The sequence below is a fragment of the Drosophila mojavensis genome, unplaced genomic scaffold (genome assembly GCF_018153725.1).
Source record: "Drosophila mojavensis isolate 15081-1352.22 unplaced genomic scaffold, ASM1815372v1 contig_16, whole genome shotgun sequence".
Taxonomy (NCBI): Eukaryota; Metazoa; Arthropoda; class Insecta; order Diptera; family Drosophilidae; genus Drosophila; species Drosophila mojavensis.
This window is the reverse complement of record NW_025318693.1, coordinates 335,422-356,672: the sequence shown is the minus strand read 5'-3', so window position 1 is coordinate 356,672 and position 21,251 is coordinate 335,422. Positions and strand designations below refer to the sequence as shown.

The window sequence follows — 21,251 nt, the reverse complement described above, 5'->3', positions numbered from 1 at the left end:
CCTCCTCTCGCATTGGCCAGCCACTTGACCAGGCTAACGCTGCAGCAGTCTCTCTCTCTCTCTCTCTCTCTCTCTCTCTCTCTCTCTCTCTCTCTTTTTCTCACTCTTTGTTTAGCTCCTATTGCACTGGCCAGTCGCTGGCGCATTTTCTGTGCAGCTCAAATTGTTATTGCACAATTTTCGTTTTTGGGAAATTCATTGCAATCGCCTGTTCGGCTTCGGGTTTTGGCTTGACTTGAAATAAACGTCGACAACAAAATGCGCCTAATTGCCGCTGACAGTTGTCGCGCATAACACTTTGTTTTTAGCTAATTTTACGACGCCTCTGGCGCGTTCAATAAATTTCGTATTTGTTTGCTTTAATGCGCTTACTCCTCGTGTATATAAAAATCGCTAATATATGTAAGTGTGTATGCCAGGCTCAAAGCCAAAAGCCATTCAAGTTCAGCACAAGGCCTCCTGCCAATGGCACTGCGCACGTGTCCGCTGCAGCTTTATGGCGGCAGTTGAGTCATGGCACAGTTTGTTGCCCCCCTTTATGGCAGCATCAGCAGCCGTTTGGCTACTGGGAATTATCATCGACACATTAGCATCGCTCCCGCTCTCGCTCGCTCTCTCTCTCTCGCTCTCTTTCTCCCACAGTCAGATTAGAGCGGTCAGCATGCAACCGTTAAAATTGCATGCCTTGGCATTGGCCATTATCAAACTGAGGCATCCATCTAGATGGGGCAGCCGGCAACACAATTGCAAATTGCAATTGCCCGGCCAATTACCAAGGGGGAAAATAGAGCAAAGTAGTCGAACTTCAGATGTGGGAAACTAGTTTCGGCCAGCACAGAATCTAGCTATCTATGGCCTTAAGAGAGTGGCCGGCCAAGCGGCTGCCCAGCTGCCCAATGATTATGCAATTTACATGATGGTCTTCTACGGCTCTCTCTCTCGCTCTCTCTGTCTCTCTCTTTGGCCCCTGGGGCAAGCGGAGGCAACTCTGACAACGAAGAACATTTCCATTGCCATACGATTTGTATATAAATCATTTTCCATTGCTGCCCAAATTAGATACTAAATAATCATAAATAACTGGGTTAATTTGTAACGCTTGCGCGCATGCGTAATGAACCGTTTAACCCGATTAGCCAACTGGCCCAGGCGACAAAAAACGGAGAACTACAGCAGGAGGCGGCCTCTTCTGGCTCTGCCCTGTGTGACGATAAGCAGTCTTCGATTTCCCAACGAAGCGTACCAAAAAGAAACTCTTGGAAAATGTTAATGAAAACGAAAATCAATTAACGCCGTCATATCAATGGAGCTAAAGGCCTCAAAGCGACTCGCGATCTCTGCGGGCCCCGTCAAGTTCAAAGTTATAAATGTGCCACAGCTCGTGCAGAGTTTATTTAATATTGTTTGACTCTGGTTTTTCTCCTTCTTTGTTTTTTTTTCTTTTTTGTCTTCGCTGACGGCATACAAAATCAGTTCACAAATCGTGTGCCATGGTATTTCGTTCGATTTGTTTGTGTCTTTTCAGGTTTCGTTGTCGTATTTCCTGTGCTGCATTTGAAAGTCAACACACAGAGAGAATTATTCTGCGGACTGGGATCAATTACCTTTCAAAACCAATTTGCATTTGAAATGCATAACAAAATCGTGTGCACACAATATTTTGGCAGTCGCACGCTGAGCCGCCGTCTGTGGCAGAAGTATTGTTAGACCCAAGACCCAGTCGGAGTCTCAACTGATTGGCAGGCTTTCAAATTTGCCATGCAGGTGGCTCCAACTGTGGCACCCACACAATTGCCTTATCTAACTGGCAGTTGCTCATTATTGCAACAGTTGCTGTTGCAGCCTTTACCTCTTTCTCGTCTGCAACTAGAGGTGTGTCAGTAGTTGCAACTGTTGCTGCTGCTGCTGCTGCGACTGTTGCTGCTGCTGCTGCTGCTGATTCGATCACGTGGCGCTGATCAATAAGTTGCAGGCACGCAAGCAACTTTTCTATCCCCCTCTCTCTACCCCTCTCCCCCTCTCACTCTCGCTAAAAGAAATATGGGTTAATGCTCAGGCAACAATCATTTGTTTTCATTGTTGATTGTATTTATATTTGTTGTGTTTGCGTTTGTTTACGATGATGCTCGACGCTGGCTGGTTATTAACAGTTGCTTTACTCTTACTTTTGATTAGGCCATGAGTTGGCGTTATTCGCAGCGCTGGCGAATTAATTCTTGAAAAGTAAATCTGATGATGATTTGTCAACTGCTTGGCCAAACGCCTCAAGTGCCACGCCACAATTTTTGTGGGTTACAATAACAATGGGAAAACGAAGCAGCTTTCATTTTCTGTGAGACAAACTGAAAGCATTGTGCAACAGATATATTCATAGATATATATATGTATGTATATGTATTTCTCAACGCCTAATTGAATTCTTGCATGCCATGCGGCAGCATATGTCACCCCGTTGCATGCATTTGCCTAGGCAGCGCAATTACAGCAAATTAACAGTGGGAGCTGTCAGTCCGTGGAGCTGTGGAGCTCCGGAGCTGTGTCCATCACTTTCGTTGCAATGTAAATTATGACAGGCCGTCCATAATTAATCAAAGCGTTAGGGCCGCCTCTACCTCTACTCGCCTCTACCGACTGCTGTTTAGTCTCAATTAACACACGCAAATTGTTATCCGGAGCTGCACCATTGCAGCTGACCATTGCACCATCGCACCACCACACCACCGAGCTGTGAAATATGCGCGGCATTTGAAAGTAAAAACAGTTCAGCACCTATTGGAATTTGTTATACTTGCAGTTAGTATAATGAACGCTCGGTCCGGCGGCCTTTTGTGTTGCTCAACCAGTTTAGAAATTCTACAGCTTTAAGTGACTAGCAGACAGACTGAGAAGCGAACTGTCTGTCCGAGTATGTTAGAGTGCGGTGGCCATGGCGAAACCTGATGTGCTACGTGTAGCGATTTGTATTTCAAATGACGTCTGGTTCCGTTGACTGAGCCAATGTCATCTGATTGAATTGCAAAAACTTGAGCTAGCTGCTCTGCAAGCTGGATGATACATTTGGCAATCATCTCTGGCCAGCTGCTGTTCCGTTCTGCCTGTGTGTGTATAAATCATTGCCTAAATGCATATCCAATCAGTTGCCTGGCCGATCATCAACAAACACTGTCCAGCATGCGTTGCATACTAATTTCGCGAGCCGTCGTACTAGACAACACCTACCAAGATTTATAGCCAAATACTTATCAATAGTTTATTGCCGTCGATTTTCAGATTTCTGGCGAAACTCGTCGAGAAATGTCGTAGAATCGTACAAATACCAAACAATCATATATTAAGCTGTGGGGCTATTCACTTTTAACCAACAAAACTTTACCTTTCTCTTTGCAGCTCGCTCTCGATAGATTTGCATGAAAATTGCAGCCAAAAAAGGTAAGCACAAATGATTTCATTGCTAAACAGAGATTTTACACGAAATGAAACAAGATGAACAAATATGCCAAATGAAATCAATAAATATTTGCCAGATACTAGATGCCAAATGCCTGATGTCACAACGTAGCTGTTCGCATTTTGACACCAAAATAAACAATATAAATATATATGTTTGTATGTATATGAATATCTATATATTATTTTAAAATTTTACATGGAGTCAAGACGGCAGCAGCAGCAGATGACAAGAAACACAGAGCAACAACAACGTGCTGTGAGGCAGACAGAAATCATTTATGTTAATCAACACATGTTTTCGAAGTCATTGGCCAGGCCGAGACCGCGGACCAGAGGCGCGATAGACCTGGCTAATGTAATGTGTCTGACGCTCTGGAGAGTCTCGTTTTGTTATTTGTTTTCTTTCTATATATATGTATATGTATGCATATATAAAAATGCCCAAAAAACCGAAACGAAATAAATATATACAAGAAACGTGTTTCGCATCTGTGTGTGTGTGTATGGGTGTGTGTGTGTGTGTCGCACAACAAAATCAAATTCAAATTGTGCTCCGTTGAAATTTGCGCTAATGTTGCCATTTGTGTTGTCGTTGTTGTTGCTGCTGCTGCTGCTGTTGTTGCTGCTGTTGCTGCTAGCAACATTGATGGGCCAGTTTGTTGCTGTTCGTGTCGTCGGCTGCCGCTGCTGCTATTGAAGGTGTAGACACGGGAATTATTTTGGTGTGCCGGCGACTTTATATGGCCGCCCCATGCCATACAAGATTTCTGCGTGCCTTGCGTTGTCGCGCCGCGGGTTTTCTAATTCTTATGCAAATATGCAGTGCCAATGCCGACGAGAGTTGTAGCTGTGGCTTCTGTTGCTATTGCTGTTGCTGCTGTTGCTGTTGCTCCCCAACTGTTTGCTAAACTCGCTACGATGTGTACACATTAATGCTCTCTCTCTCTCTCCCTTTGCTTATCTCTTTCGCTCTATCTTCAGCCATTGCACATCAGTGCGGATTCTTGCGAAATTTGCTGTGACTCAAAATCGTCAAAACTCGACAAACACATTTCAAAATCGAATTCGCATTAATTTCTAAACGAGTTAAGCGTAAAAGGTGAAAACAACTTTATTTTTATTTGTATTTTTGTTTTGGTGTGCGCTCAACTCTCAAAACGAGCAGCAACAACAACAGCCAGAGAACAACAACCAACGGCAACAAGAGCCATAACAACAATGATAACTAACGCTTTTAAATAACCATAAATGACAGCGCAGATAAAGGCGGCCCATAAAGTGCCAACTGAGTCGCCATGTGACGTGAATTTGCGGCGCTTCTGTCACCGGCGCAGATCAGAACCAGCTCTGGCAGTTCCAGAGAGCAGCACAACTGTAAAAGCAAACAGCGAAATGCTTCAGGAAATTACGCATACGCCCCGTGATGTGATTCTGTTGGTCTTTGGCTTTTTGCTTTTGCCCTGATATGACTCATAAATAATGACTTGATATATGGGCAAAAGCAATGCAGTTTATTGTCAATGTTGTTGTTATTTTCTTTTGAAATAATTCAAATATTTGTGTAGCTCAGCAATTTCCGTTTAAACAATGAATTTGGTTGGCAGTGGAAAATTTAATTTGTTTTCTATGTGAGATTAAACAAGGCCAAAAGTGCAAAATTTGATCTGTATAACATTGTTATCTGCATTCTAGAGAAAGGAAGAGAGACAGAGCCATGAGGGAAAGAGTGAAACAAAAAAAAGAGAGAAAGAGAGAGAGAGAGAGTGAGAGTCTTAGAATTGCCTTTCAATTATTGAAATTGAGTTTGCTTGTTTTATTAAGATCTTCGGAAAATAGAGAATAGTAAAGTAGGCAATTAATTGTAAATTATAATTTTAAAAATTGTAAAAAAAAGAAATAATTTTGTACATAATCTATTAATTTAATAAATTGGAATCTTTATTTTTTAAAAATATGAATTAATTTTTAAAATAAAGTATCTTTCAGCTTCATGAATACACATTTTAAATAGTTCAATTAAATAATGTTATTTAGATAAATAAATTACATTTTCCTAAATAAATTACATTTTAGGTGAGTCGAATTGGAATTCACTCAATCAATAAATGTGATTCGAATTAAAGTTTTTTCTGTCTTACTAAAATGTCTTAGTTCTTAGTTAGTTATTTTTTAACAAACATTAAACACAAGAAAAAACTAAATCAAAATAAATATATAAAGTGAGAAGATTAATAATAATAAAAAAAAATAAAAAAATAATAAAAATCAATTATTACATATAATAATAATAAAAAAATAAATATAAAAAATAAAAATAATAAATAAATATATAAAATTAGCTTAATAGCCTTAGCCGTTTAAGTCATTTAGACTGCAGAGTCAAAGTCAAAGACTTAATGTGTCGCTGTTGTTGTTTTTTATAAAAAGTGGAACAGGTCTAAATATGCCCGCCTGTTGCTTGATTTGCGTTAATCTGAACGCTGCTTTTGTTATGCTGGCCAAGTGGAATGAAAGCCCACGTCTGATTCCTTTCATTACCGGGCACAGCGTGGCACCACTTGACTCCTTTTCACTCTGCGCTCGCCGGGGCATGTTAATTGTGTGCGCTGCTTATGAACTTGACACGCCGAACGAATGGGATGCGAGGCGTTGCATTCGAATCATTCTATGTTTATGGACATGCTGCACTCATCGGTCCCAGATCGTCCGTCCGGGAGACAACATAAACTCACACTTAAAATCAATAAACGTAAACTGGGCAACGCCTGCCCACCTACGAATGCCTTGGACATGTGTAAGCTATAAAACTATAAAATAGCACAAACTTATGTGTACAATAAGCATAAACAAGCCATGCCCGCAGACAAGCCCTAAACAGAATATACCCACCTATCTATGTATGTATGTATATGCTGAAATGCCGAGGCTCCTTTGTATGAAGTTGTTGTTACATGGATAAACAAGTATTTTTATTGCAACGCATAAAAGGATCTCGGTCGATCTCTGTGGAGCCGTGGCCCACTCCTGGCCATAAAGACACTTAATTGCCATTTTATTACCTCAACTATTAGGCCACAGCTGGCAGTCGCCGTCGCCGTCGCCGTCGCAGTCGCAGTCGTGTCCTTCATTAGAACTCGTATTGGAGCGTCACGTCTTGCACTTCATTCACGCATCACAAATGGCCAGCTCACAGGGCATATGGCACCAGCGAAGCTAAGCTCAAGCACATTCGCTGGCTGCAGCTGCTGCATGCAAAGTGGCCCTGCGTCCGCTGCGCCCTTCAGCAGCAGCAACTGCAGTCGCCGTCGCCGTCGCAGTCTCAGTCGCAGTCACAGTCTCAGTTGCGATATCTTTAATGAAATCTACATGTTTTGTGCCTTAAAGCATTTTGCTTGTCTACTCATGTCGCTCTCTCGCCCGTAGAGATTTCCGTAGATGCGATCCTTTTGTGTGGGATTCCTGGCATGAGGCTGTGAGACGGCTCAGACAAGCCATTGGCTGGCTGATCGCCGGCTTTGTGGCTGGCATTGTGCGGCCCAGGCAAATCTTGTTAGCGCAAATATTAACTTGTAAATATGATGATGCCCCATGGAAATGGTATAAATCGCTGATAAATATCATTAGGTCTCAGCTCTCCGACAACAACAGCAACTAGCTGGGCTCCATTGCTTTTATTATTATTTTATTCTCTTTTTCTTTTCATTTTCGCTTTTTCCTCAAGCTCTTTTCGTATTTGTATTTGTATTTGTATTGCAATGCGCCTGGCAATTCTATTAAGATTTTTATCTTAAGTGCTTGTACAGCCTATTTGCTGCACTGCACCAGAGCGCGTATGCGTACTCGTAATTGTTTAGCAAATCAGTTGGAGAGGGCTCTGGAGAAGCTCACTCTATGGCCATGCCATAAGTGTTGCTGTTGCTGCAGCAATTGTTGCTGCTGCCATTGTTGTGCTCGATTGCACAGTAGTAACTGACAATTTGCAAAAACATTCGCTTACGAGCAGGAGCAAAATGCGTTAACTCAATTGAATGCGATATATGTATCTATAGGCGTAAATATATATCAGTTGCTGTCGTCATGCTGCTGTCTTTTGTCTCTTGTCTTGTTTGCCTGCTCCTGGAAGCATCATAATTCTAAGCAGCACAACAACAACAACAACAAAAACACACAACACGCTTCGCGCTCGTAAATAACTGCAGCAGAACCAACAACAAAGACGTGACAAATGCACTAAATGAGCTGCTTTATAGCGTGGGAGTTGCATTCTGCTCTCCAAAGTTCATGGGAAGCACTGCAAAGGCGCCAGTGACAGTGCCTCCTTCTCTCTCTCTCTCTCTCTCGTTCTCTACCTGTCTCTGTCTCTGTTTCTATCTCTGTTCCTGTGATAAAGTCACTTAGGTGCTCATATTTCAAACAAAACGTGCACATAAGCTTCCAACTCATATGCATTTATGTTTATTACATTCACACACACACACAGACACACACACGCATACTTGGTCTGCTAATCAGTGCTGCCCTATGGGGTTCCGATGCCATTTGGTAGTAATTTGGAGCACTCAACGCGAGCAGCGGGCCAGCGGTGCAGCACAGTTGGAAATGCAGCGCTTGGCTAACCAAAGCCGGCCACAAAACGTTAAATACAACGCGCCATGGTGCACGCTGCGTATGCGCATTATTTTTCAGACGGGTTCAATAAACGATTAGCTGACCGCCCAGTTCTTAGAGACATTGTTGTTGTTGTCGCTGTTGTCGCTGCATTGGTTGTTGTTGTTGTCGCTAGTATTGTTGGTTCGCTTGGGGCCACATTGCGTGTGCGTCTGCCAAAGTTATCGCGGCTTTTTACACTAAGACGAAGGCTAATATGTCATTTGGTCATTGATACGTGCTACGACGCGACGTCCGAGCGCAGCGAAGAGGAAGAGCTAAAGAGGGGCAATGTGGTGTGAGGGCAACGGCGGCGTCGAACGGTGCGACCAAAGCAAAACGCTTACTGTCAGTGTGAGACGCGTATAATTAATTGCGCCTATCAATATCGCTGTTGTGTCGTTGTTGTTGCTGTTGTTGTTGCTTTGGCACTATAGCCAAAGCTGCACGCATATGGACAAAGCCAGAGCCAGAGCCAGAGCCAGAGGCAGAGCCAAAAGCTGGCCGCGTGCTTAGCCAGGCAGCCCATGGCCATCGGCAGCAGCTCATTGAGATAAGCCTGTTCGTTTGTACGCATTTGGATTTTGCATAAATCATGGCCATGCGAAATGTTATGTCAGCGGCTCGCGAATGAAGAAATAACAAGAAAAGGCTCTTCTATATATTGTGCTCCAAATGGATATTGTTGCGGCTTGTTATGATAAAACTCTTGTGAATAATGAAAGTGTGGTTATTCTACTCGCATTCTATTTACACAGTATCTCCATGCGAACACTCCCTCCGCAGCACTCGATGACTGTGCATGCAGATCCGGGTAGTAGCTTCAGCTCTTACGATTGTTCAACGAAATTCCAAACTTTATCAGGAACACGAAACAACCATAACAATACCTAATGGCTCCTATCAACAGCTACACGTAATTATGTCCATTGCTATCGCGCTGCAATGAAAGTGACTGAAAGCGGTAAATAGTAAAAAAGTACTTCATGGAATGTTATCGCTACATTTTCAATTAGACGGACTACACACCTGTATTCCAGAATCGAATTCTAAGGCCTTGACCTCCATTACAGCTAACGAGATTTTTTTTTTTAGCAAATGCAAATGTTTACGCCCGAGAGCAAATCTGCCCACTTGCCCAGGTGAGTCATCGAGTCGTAGCGGATGTGGTCAATGGAATCGTAGGGGCTTGTCATAAAACCGCGTGTGGGTGACTGGAATACACCTTAAAGGCAGAAAACAGCAACAAAAACAACTATGACGAGTAGCTAAATGACAATGCAGGGCTCTCAAGTGGGCTGACTGTGGTTGTGTGTGTGTGTGTGTGTGTGCGTGTGTGAGTGTGACTCATGCGGTGAGTTGACCATAAATGGCCCAAGACCTGCACCTCAAATGCGATTCCGTATGCTAATGAAATGGCCAGAGGATCTCGAAATGCTAAGGGTTATTCTTTGCCGGGCTGTTTACAATGGAACTACATGGCCATGGCTGCCACCAATGCCCAGCCAAGGAGCAGGGCAGCAAGTGCCGCATTTAAGCTTAACACAGTCCCTGCGGCTAATTTATGTCTTATTTCTCGTTTTGCTGCTGCTGCTGTTGCAGTTGCTGTGGCAGGGCTACCGTCTGTTGCATGCAAATGTAAAATGCGAAATGATTGATGTTGCCAGGCTGGCCATTGTTGTTTGCCTTGCTTTGGATTTGTTGCACAAAAAAAACAAAAACCAACGAAAAATTCTCTTTGTTCAAAAGGTTGGCATTTTGAAGTGCGAGTAATTGCAGCTGCAATAGTTTTCCATGTTTCCATGTTGTCTGTTGTCTATCTGTTGCGCTGGGCAAGCTCCTCGGCATTTTGGCAAAACTGTTGCTGCTGCTCCTTTCACAAGCCAGCCGAGAGAAAAATGGCTCTGGCATGCCAGCATGATGGGCACTTGAATGCTTGAATGCTTGAAAATTATAGACTGCTCTGTCGTATGCATTTCGTTGACGTTGACGCTCTGAATCCCACGAGCAAGCAATTGTTGCAAGCTAAGCTCAAATCGAGAATAAACCTCAGCTGTCTGAACATTCCCAAATGGCCAACTGTTGGAGATTTGACAATAATTTCAATGCCATGTGGGTATTATGTATTCACGCTTCTAACAGCCCGCCGCCTCACCTTGGCAGTCAAGAGATCCATGTGTGCTGCCCTGCAACCTAAACCCAAATAGCAACAATATTATGCAAACATGTTTTATTAACACCAACAAAATTAAATAACAAAAAAAAAAAAACTCGTACCTTGAGTCGAGGGCCTTCATTGCGTACCAGCAGCAACCAAAAAGTACATAAAAATGCGGCTAATTACGAGCGATCGAGATACAACTTATATACATACCTGTCCGCTGTGTGTGTGTGTGCGTGTGTGTGTGTAGGTGTGAGTGCGTGTACCCACAGGTAATTACAGGCCGAGCGCACATGCCACATTATTCTTTTGTGCAATGAGCACGACACCGCTCCCTGAACCCTGTCGCCTGGCTGCCCCCCAGCCGCATGCGAGTTAACGCTTAGCGGCATTTACTTTGTTTTTGTTTTTGTTTTTGTCGTGTAAGTAGCTGTAGTAGATGCGGAGTCAGATGCGAACGCAGACGCCAACACCGACGACACTTGTGCGCATGTGCAGCCCACCACACACAAACACACACACACAGACAGGCGCATGCATGTATATAGATACATTTTGTTGGCATATAAAAGCTAAAAACTGCCGCTAGCACAAAACAAGCAACATAAACGTCAGTCAGGCTCGCCGAAAAACCGGTTGAGTTATGAAAAATTATGATTGTCACTGGTCGGTCGGTTGCTGTTGCTGTTGCTGCAGCTGCAACAACAACACAACAATAACAACAACACAAAAATGTGTAACAATTTCAAGTTAAACATGCGCTTTGTTTGCCGCTCTCGTTGCTCGTGTTGTTGTTTTGTTTTTGCATTTACGCTAAAAGCCAACACCAAATAGACAACAATTACAGTAACAACAACAGCAACAACAACAACAGCAATGCCAAGTGGGTCTCTATATAATTATTTGCCCACGTTTCGCATGTTTTGCCAGACTGACTGTCGTCGCTTTGCATTGCTCTAAGGTGTGTCGCTGCACAGATTGTTGCCATATCACATGCATGTGCCGCACACACATACATGTGTATACCCTATGGCAAATGGCGAATTGAGGGGTATGCTTGCCGATGAGAGAGGACACGAGACGAGAATATCTACAACATGTAGCCTTGGCTAGATTTAACGTGTGCAACATGTGTTGCCAGCAACATTGACGGCAGCTGCAGCAGCTGTTGGCAACATGTTGCCAATGCCTCATTTACCAGTGGCAATCATCAATTTGTATGCAGCGCGCTGTTGTGGCTAATTTAAATGATCGTCTTTTAAATTGCATTTCTATTTGAATGCGTCGTCTGCTGTTGCTGCTGCCGTTGCTGCTGCTGCTGCTGCTGCTGCTGTTGCTTCTTGGTTGATTGTTATTGCTGCTTTGAAGCGCAGCTGAAGTTTTTCGCAATTACGCGTGCAACATTTCAATTGAACAAACGCAATGCAGCGACATTTATTATGTGGCATAGGGTACGCTAAGGCAGAGTCTGTGGCACATCTTGCCCCAGACTTCAGAAATTCTTGCGGAGAAACTCAATGCAATGGAGCTTAGCTCAGTGTATCCCTTCGAAGCAGCAGCTGCGTAAATTGTCATCAGCTGTCAGTGTCACTTTTAATTAGTTTGTTTACAGCACCAACAACAACAACAACAGCAGCAGCAACAGCAGCAGCAATAATAATAATAACCACTACAAAGACAAAGACGCAGACAAGACGCACTGCATTTGCTTCAATCATATCAATTTGGTCTTCCGCGTCTGTCCGCCTCTAAATAACTTTAAATTGTGTGCGCACTATAAAACATTTTGTATCTGTATGGAGAACAAACGGTCAATAATGCACTGGGTTAATTACCAGTCGCCAGCATTCATTTGCTGGAGCTGCTGGTGCCTGATTGGGCGCTGATTACGTCGAGCATGGTCCATGTCTCTTATCAACGAGTGCCATTCCAAGTGCTGAACTAATTCCGGGGCACAATTCTTTAGTTTTGTGTTTATAGTTTTTATATGCTTGTTCCTTAACGCCAGATGCTTAAATATTATATTTCATTATTATGATTAGTTTGTTACTGGAATGGGATAAGACTGAGAACTATCAGGAGTGTAAGTTGTAAACAGACTTTGATAGAGTTGCCTTTAAATCAAGGTAAAATTGTTTAATAGTGATAATAATAATAATAAACAAAATAATACAATAAAGTATAATAATATTAATAATAACAATTTTATTTAATTTTATTATTTTTTATTTAATCAAATTCATTGTTTAGTTTATTCATTTTGTCATTTTGTCCTCAACTGAGGAAGATTAAAATGATTTATGCATAATAATACTATTGTTTATTCCAAACATTATGAATGATATTTTGTCGAGGATGGGGGCTATTCTGATGTATTCCCAGTAGGCAATTAAGACATCATTATATATTTAATAATTTCCTAATATTATTTTATGTATTATTATTTATTGTTTTATTAAACTTATATGCTAGCGACTCACATTCCTATCATATATTTTCTCTGAGTGTGCCGACCGAACTTCTGATTTTTGGCTCCGCTTCTCTGTCAACGAGGCGATCTTCTTGTCTCTCTCTTTCTCTCTCTCTCTCTCTCTCTCTCTCTCTGTGCATGTCAGAAGCTTCTCTCGCTCGTTCCTCGTTCCGAATTTGACAACGGGAGACGACTAACCTATAGAGCTGTCATTAATTCTTCTCAAATCTCGGCTCTATTAGTCTTCTTTTGTAATGTAATGCGATTTAACAGTTCTTCCAACTAATGTTATACTAACATCAAACAAATAAAATACAGTCATATATATTTATAGCATTAAAAATTATGTACATATGTACATATTCCTTATCAGCACACAAAAGCTTTTAATTTCACAAAATATGTTGCTATTGAAATATTTTGTAAATTATTTGTCAGGGTCAGTTTCAACGAGTTCCATTTTTCAATAGCAAAATCGAAATCGCAAAATCATAAAAGTTTATGGCAAGCAAATTGAATGATATTTTATAGCTAGGCGATATTGTGTCAATTGTTGTTGTTGTGTTGTTATTGTTGTACTATCAGCAAACAATAAATGTTAATTAGTAAAATTTATGCACTGTGGCCTATTGACACTTTGCTGTTTTTATTTTCGCCATTTGCTCCGGCCATAAAAAAATAAAAGCAGTCAAAATAGCTGAAAAGAATGTCGCCATAACTGGCTCTTGGGGTTTCTCTCCCTCTCTCTCTCTTTCTCTTTTTCTCTGTCTCCCGTGTTAGCCACACAATTCGCAATTAAGGGAATTTTGTTGTATGACAAATAAAAATTGTATACGATTAAAGCAAACAAAGGCCAGACCACATTGAATTTTGAACCTGTTTTGGATTTTAGCATGTGATTTCACGTCTGGAGATCAACAGAATTAGTTTCACATCTCGTAGACGCTGAAGTCCTTAGCCCAAAGAACAAAAGCGAGCGAGCAACTGGATGCTTTAAATTACACAATTTATGTAAAATTAAGTGGAAATGCAAATTCTTTGAGTAAACGACCAACAGAGAGTCAATATTCATGCGAGCCGCAGTTCGGTTCAGTTCGGTTCAGCTCGCCGCAATTAAGGCAAAATTATGGCAAATTCTGCAAGTGGGGCTTACGAGTGCCAAATGCAGGCGCTGAGCAAACAAGATGGCTTAAGACCCCAACACATTTTTCATTACAAATTGAGTCATTAAATATATTTATACGCAACGAAAGATAACTCCGCCGCCAGGCCGCTGCAGAGCAGTAAAAAGAACTTCCGCATTACTTCAACTGCGATATTGTCGATTCTGGGTCAAATTTGTTGCGACTGGGAATCGAACTGCATCCGCGGCGACTGCGAACTGCGAACGACTGCGAGGGGTAGCTGCACTCATATAAGTATCATTTTTTATGGCTTTTCATTACGGTCGCATATATATAATTCTTAATAAGAAAGTTGGCTCCGATATTCTCGGGCTTTGTCTCAGCGCCTGCGCGGCCGATGTACAAATCTGCAAAAATCTGGCACAAGCTACGCGCAAGTATAAAGTATTATATTTTAATAGGCCATGGCGAAAAGAAAAGAAAAATATATAATAATAATAAATTTCGAGCAGACCCCATGTGAATTTGTGGGTCAACGAAACTTTTGATTTCACTACCAGGAAAATCAATTTAATCGGCGTAAAAACCAATTCAAGAGTTGGCTATCAGACGTCTGACATCTATGATTTACCATGCCCCGCCATTTGACAATAATGTACGCAAATAGCTGAAGAAGCGGCTCAGGATGATGGCGGTTGACTGTCTGTCTGGGGTCTGCTCCTGCGATCACTACAACAACTACAACTATGTACTTAAAGAGGAGTGCTGGACGCCAACGCAGAAATTGAAACGAGCCCAGATCCAGATCCAGATCAGACTGGGACTGAGAGCAGGCCTAATGAGGCTTTTGTCTGTGGGCCGTGCACCACAGCCTATGACTCAGAGAGATTTGCACTTGCAGGAACTTCGACTGCCAACTCAAACTGGGCGTGCGTTGGTTATTTGCGTGCCGGCGCGCCAATCGCCTCTTGCATCTGCAATAACAACAATCACAACAACGGCTACAACAACAACAACAAGAACAACAACAAGCTGCTTGATAAGCAGCACAAGTTTTGAAAAGCGCCGCTTACATGCACAAAAGCCATGCTCAAAGATTGCAGCTGTGGTTTCTTTTAATTGCAAAAAAAAAAAAAAAAAAAAAAAAAGAAGTAAAAAGTTAAAGTAGAAGAAAAAATAAACTTACAATTCCACGCACATTTACATCGATGGATGGGCCAGAGATTGGCGATTGCCATTGCGATTGCTTTTAGTCGCATTGCCTCGCGCCATATCAAACGTCGTCATCTCGGCGCACCGCCAACCACTTCAAATATCATCGGAGTGCACACCTTAGAATTATTGGCGCTAGACATGCAAATCCGTGTGGCACGGCAACCACTCGTTGCTTCGCCCGTTCTCCTTGGCCTGTGCCTGTGGCTCTGGCTCTGGCTCTAACTGCAACTGCAACAGCAACTGCAGCAACTTCAGCAACTGCTGCTCTTGCCGATTTCATAATCTCGAACGGAGCATAAATCAAAATTGCTTTATTTATGCGGCGACAGTTGTTACAATTCTATCAGCGGCTCGAGCTTTTGCCCAAGATGAAACAGAATACAAAATAAAAACAAAAATAAAAATGGAATAGAAAAAACAAACAAATTGAGCTTCGACTGATGCGTTCCCAATTTGCAGTCATGCCAAATGGCTTGCCCCAGCCGGCTCTTAAACGAGTATTTATTGAAATATCTCTCTTTTTTTTTTAATTTTTGGGGCCACAAAATTTCTAAACAATTGCTAGCTCCAGTCGACTCGACAGCTGTGTTTGTCTTCGCCTCTCGCATTGCAATGTGCCTACGACGCGACGATTGAGCTGCAGCCACAGTGGGAAAACAAAGTCAGGCTCAAGCTTGACAAGAAAAATGCTGGAAAAACACTTAGAAATCTAATTAGAGTAGAGCTCTGATGGGATTGTTATAAGTATTATGTTTAGTGTATGAAGCAAAGTTTTATGAAAATAAACAGAGCAAACACTTTATGGTTATTAGACCGAGAGATACCCTGTTCATGCAAAATGTTTATTATAAATTTGTGATTATCATAGTTCTTATATATTTTATATATATATTTATTTTCATTATAGTTGTTAGACCAAGATATACTCTATTCATGCATAGAGATTATTACCAATTTATATATATATTTGTTTATCTTCAAGGAAATAGATTAAAATAACATTTTATTCTCTAAAAATTCCAATTTCATTTTACATTTATTTCACTCTTCATATATTCAATATACCCAATTTATGTTTGATTTTACCAAACATCTGTTGGAATAACAAATTCGAATTTCCGATTGACGAAAGCTCATTAGAGAACGCTGCAGCAGATGTCAGGTGATTGGGGTAGAATTAAGACGAGTAGGAAAATATCGTTTGGTCATATTTGTGCAGCTTATTTACCTTTGGCACCTCATTATGGCGACCCAAAAGCCACATGGCGCAACCGCAGACGATGACGGCAGGGCCTCGCCCAATCATTTAGAGAACAATTACAAGCAAAGCTCTTCAAACAGATCTCTCTATCTATCTCTCTCTCTCTCTCTCTCTCTGACTCTGGCGGGATGCCATTGTGGAATTCATTAGTAAACAAAATAAAGAATACGTTCACGAATTGCTTCGAGTGCATTCACCTGTGGCCACAGTGCAGTTAGATATATAGATATTAGTCGATAGATCTAAGAGTCAACTGGGTCAAGAGGCAGATTAACGCTGCATCGATTTCAATTTCAATTTGAATTGATCTGATCAGATGAGATCAGATCGTTCGCTCACTGGCTCGCTCGTTTGTCGACTGATTGATTGCGCCCAATTATTGGATGCCGGCCCAACTACTACACATGTCTACTTGTTAACGGGGTTATATAATAAATTTCCATGTGACTTTGATCAGTGCACAAAGCGCAGGCAAAGTAAACAAAATTGAAACTGTAACAAGTTTTATGCATTGCATATCGATCGATTTTGATGCGAGCTGAGTGCGCATTGAACTGAACTGAAATGATATGAGAAGGCGAGCTCTCTCTCTCTCTCTCTGTGTGTGTGTGTTGTTTATTTTGTTGTAAACATCCGGACGTGCAGCAAAATGTTGCACATTGTGCAGGAAGCCAATGTCGAGTTATGTTTGCTGCCGCTCGCTTTGGGGCAGCCCACAGGGCGTCCATTATACATGTGTATATATATTTATTATTTTTTTGGGGGAAAACGAATTTCGAATTTATTTGTCAATGAAGCTGCCGGCAGTGCACACGTCTTCAAGAGGCGCGCGCAGTCCGTGAATTCCGATTGCATTTGCATTCAAAAGTTTTATATCATTTTTTAGTGCATTTAATTACTACATGTGTGTATCTGTGTGTGTGTGTGCCAGCGAAATGTCTACAATTTATGGCAAAAGGTGTGGCTATAGCTAAAGCTAAAAAATATATATTTAAAATTAAAAAAAAAAAAAATAATAATAATAATAAAAAAAAACGAGTACTTTAATTTTATTTTATTATTTTGTTTTTGCCAAAAAATAATTTATGTTTCCGTTGTTTCTTTACAGGTAAATTATGCAAATGTTTTGAACTGCTTTTTGTCCGGAGAGTTCCAGAGTCAGATTAAGTACGCTGATAAGTGCGAACGTATATACATGACTATATATATACATACATACATATATACATGTGTATATGAGTCTGTATAATTGTGAGTATACGTAACCCAAGTTCTATATTTTGTCATTTGGTTGAGCTGCCCATGCGTTTATACTAGATACAATTTATGGCGCATTTCTCTTTTCAATTTTAGTCAATTGAGTTTTGCATGCCAAGCAGAAGTAAAATTCTTACAGAAATAAGCAAAGGCGCTTTTGAATTTTATAAACACGAGCTGATTGATTTATGCCTTGTTTTGGCAGTCGCAACGGCTCAGTCTTGAAATATCGTTTTATTCGCTCAATATATAATATTTATTTATTGATCGCGATCATTATGCATGCAGTGAGGCAAAAAGTATCGATGCCATGTGAACTATGTAAATGCCAAGCATGCCACCCCGGCATGTTGCAACTGATGTTCGCTGTTTGTATATGAAATTAAAATTCAGCTGACGTCGCAAGTCCTTGACACCTTTTTCTGCATTATTTTAATTACCTTTAGCAGCAGCAGCAACAGCGGCAGCAACGCTTAAAAATGCGCAAATGACATGCTAGCAAGCAGCCCATTCGATGTGCGCAATTTGTCATCCTGACAGTCTGTGGCAATATCGGGGCAGCGGCAGCGGCAGCGGGAGTGCTGCGAGTGTTTGCATTTGGCCAAAATCAGCAATCTTTGTGTTTGCTTTGGCCGGGATATTTATGCTGTTTATGCATGTGCGCGCATGCTTAATTACGAATCCGCTAAAACTGTCACAATCGCTGAGCGCTGAGCATTTGTCAAATTGACAGCAGCCGCTCAGCGATTGCGCAGCTTTTGCGCTTAATCTTGACGAGAGCCGATCTCGCATCTGGGATGAGGCAAATGCTGGTGCGCACGCGCAGAATTCGAGCTGTGTGTGTTGGTGTGGTGTGAGCTTTGGTGAGTAATGTGCGCTTAGCACGAAACTCAAAGAGAGTCTCGCCCGTGATTGAGCCTAAGCCCGTGTGCGCCTGCGCTGGCTGTAAACTCGTACACACCCTAAGAAGTGCTCATATTTCATGAGTCAATAAACTGAGTGGGACACGCGCAGACGTGAGCGTTAAACTGTAGACAACAATTTATTGTTACGCTCTGGGCTAAATTGTAATGATATTTTCATTAACTTGGCCTTTGCCAAAAGACCCAACCACGCACCACGCACCACACTGGCCCAGCCACAGCCACAGCCACAGCCCCAACTCCCCTCACACAGCCAACAGCAATTCAAACAGCTGCAGGTGAGCTCCCGCTCCAGCACTAATCAGTGCGCGTTGAGTGGCTATCGAAACGCGTCAAAGAGCCAACACTAATGCTGTCAATTGTGAGAGTATTGTATCAAGTATTTGCACAAGGCGTCCTTGTCCTTGTCCCTGGCTATGAGAGCGTGAAATCAATACGCCGCTGGGCTGGCGCCGGCGCCGGCGCAGGCCTCAGCGCAGGCGTAGGCGTCGCCTACAGCATTGGCAATAGGCAATAGGCAATATGTCAGCGGTTGGCTTAAATCAGACTTGTTTAATCAGCTGACGGACATTAATTAAGTTATTGTATTTCTGCTGAAGACTATATGACGTATCATATTATAAATATTGCTTTGAATTTAATGAAATATGAAATATGTGAAATTCCAGAAAAGTTTACTTTTTGTAGCATGTGAACCCCTTGGTATTATTATCTTAATTATTATCTAAATTTAGTGATAATCAAGAGCTAAAGGCTAACTATTTATAAAAATAAAAAAGTGTTTCTCATTTGCTTAGTATAATATACAATACATAATATACAATAATTTAAAAAAAAAAAAAAAAAACAAGCGGTTTGTCCATGCTACAAAAGAAGACTTCTTGACAAATGCCAATATATCATATAATGAATAAATGCATATTTATTTTATGTTATATATGTACATATATGTATGCGAGAGATTTGATTGATATTATATTATCCAGCTTGAACGACATGGCATGGCAAAAGCTGTATATATGTATGTATCATATATGTATATATATGAAAATTTGGTATGAAAATCATCAGCCACAGGTTATATTGATTCTTTTTAAAATGATATAAATCTTAGATCTTATGTAATATATGTAAATTATAATATATATTTACAATTTATAGGTTAATTTAGCTTTTAAGTAATTTATGTATATTATAATATATGTGTAATTTAATTAAGATTATGTATTAAATATTTTAAAATTAAATCTTTACACATTGTTCTTCAGTGTTAACAAATGCCGTAGTCAATAGATATTTTAAGCGAATATTAATCAAGCATATATCAAGCATTCGCTCTCTCTTTCTCTCTCTATCTCTATCTCTCTCACTCTCACTCTCTCTCTCTCTCCCTCTCTCTCTCTCTCTCTCTCTCTCTCTCTCTCTCTCTCTCTCTCTCTCTCTCTCTCTCTCTCTCTCTCTCTCTCTCTCTCCCTGGTTCTATTGAACAGTTAGTAAAAACCAAATTAAGATTATGCATATTGCATTTGCGTGTGCATCACGTATCCGTTGGCCTGGCCAACTGCTGTCTCTTGGCACTGCTGCCTTTGAAATGAGCAACAAAGTTAATTTCAATAAACAGGCATCGCTCGCAGTGGCCTTTGGCATGGGCCCGTCAGGCTACGGCGACGGCGACTGGGTCGAAGAAATGCCGCCCAAAAAGCCGACGCATGTTCATGTTACCGTTGCCCATTGGCTGACTCATGACGCGGATCGGGCCCGCTGTCATTTTGGCCATTTGCGTTGTCAGTTGGCCTGGCCATATTCGAGCACGAGTGCTGGCGAGCTAACATACGATATATATACAAAAGGATTTGTCTGTGGCCTGGCCAAAGGCGCTTTGATTAATTGCCGACTTAGAGCCTGGCCATTCTCGTTAGGCCAAAATGATGCTGTCGCTGATGTTGACGTACAGTGCTGTCGGCTGGCGAATGGCAAATGGCGAATGGCGTTGGCGTTGGCGTGAATCACTTGAGCCAAAAGGTCAGGCAACAAGGTTGAAGATATGCAAACTGCAAAATTAATTGCCAAGTTTGTCTGGGAAATGCGGAAATTAATTGGGCGACTACCAACAAGAGAGAGAAACGAAACAACAAAGCAGATAACTGCCAACTTTGTGGTACTGCAAATTGGCAACAAATTCGAGTAGAGCTGATGGGAGGCCACGGCACTGGGCCAATACTTGTTATAAATGGCAAATAGCTGCTGGCCGCAAAGCGTTTGGCTTCTGCGTATTTTTGCGTGAGGACTTTAGCTGAGCCAGAGAGAGAGAGAGGGAGAGAGAAATAAAAAGAGAGTCATTACCAGCTGGCCACGCAATGCAGCAGCCAGCCAGCCAATAGCCGGGGTCAACAGGTTAATGGGCAGCATTAACGGGCCAATGCAGGTATGTGTATACGTGGCCAACCTGGAGTGGAGTCGCTGCCAGCTGGAGCGTTAATGTCTGTCGCTTTGATTGCCTGCCAATGCGCCTCTGGCCAACAGCTTTTTCGATGTGAATGTGCGTTTATAAATCTATCGAATAGATATACGAAAGTACACACAGATATATACATATATATATACATATAGTATGTATGTGTGTGTATATACTTTATTTTCATTCGTTTGCCCCCCTCACTCTCACTCCCTGCCCGCCCGTCTGTCTGGCATCAGAAAAGCGAAACTTTAAGCTGCTGCATGTAATGCACTTATAAGAGCTGCG

At 41.6% G+C, this 21,251-nt stretch overlaps 1 protein-coding gene and 1 long non-coding RNA gene across 4 annotated transcripts in view; one reads left to right on the top strand and one right to left on the bottom strand.

The window, feature by feature from the left end:
* Positions 1-21,251, top strand: part of LOC6573876 (stAR-related lipid transfer protein 13) — a 100,330-nt gene that overhangs the window by 30,837 nt on the left and 48,242 nt on the right. For all 3 annotated transcript variants that reach the window (XM_032728280.2, XM_032728281.2, XM_032728279.2), the window contains one exon: positions 3,388-3,429. The gene's annotated coding sequence lies outside the window, so the exon portion shown is untranslated. The remainder of the gene's footprint in view (positions 1-3,387; positions 3,430-21,251) is intronic.
* Positions 2,067-3,465, bottom strand: LOC26528226. The gene is made up of 3 exons (XR_001449573.3): positions 3,374-3,465; positions 2,789-3,215; positions 2,067-2,725 (listed from the first exon to the last, which is right to left on the bottom strand). It is a non-coding gene; the product is annotated as an uncharacterized LOC26528226 (long non-coding RNA).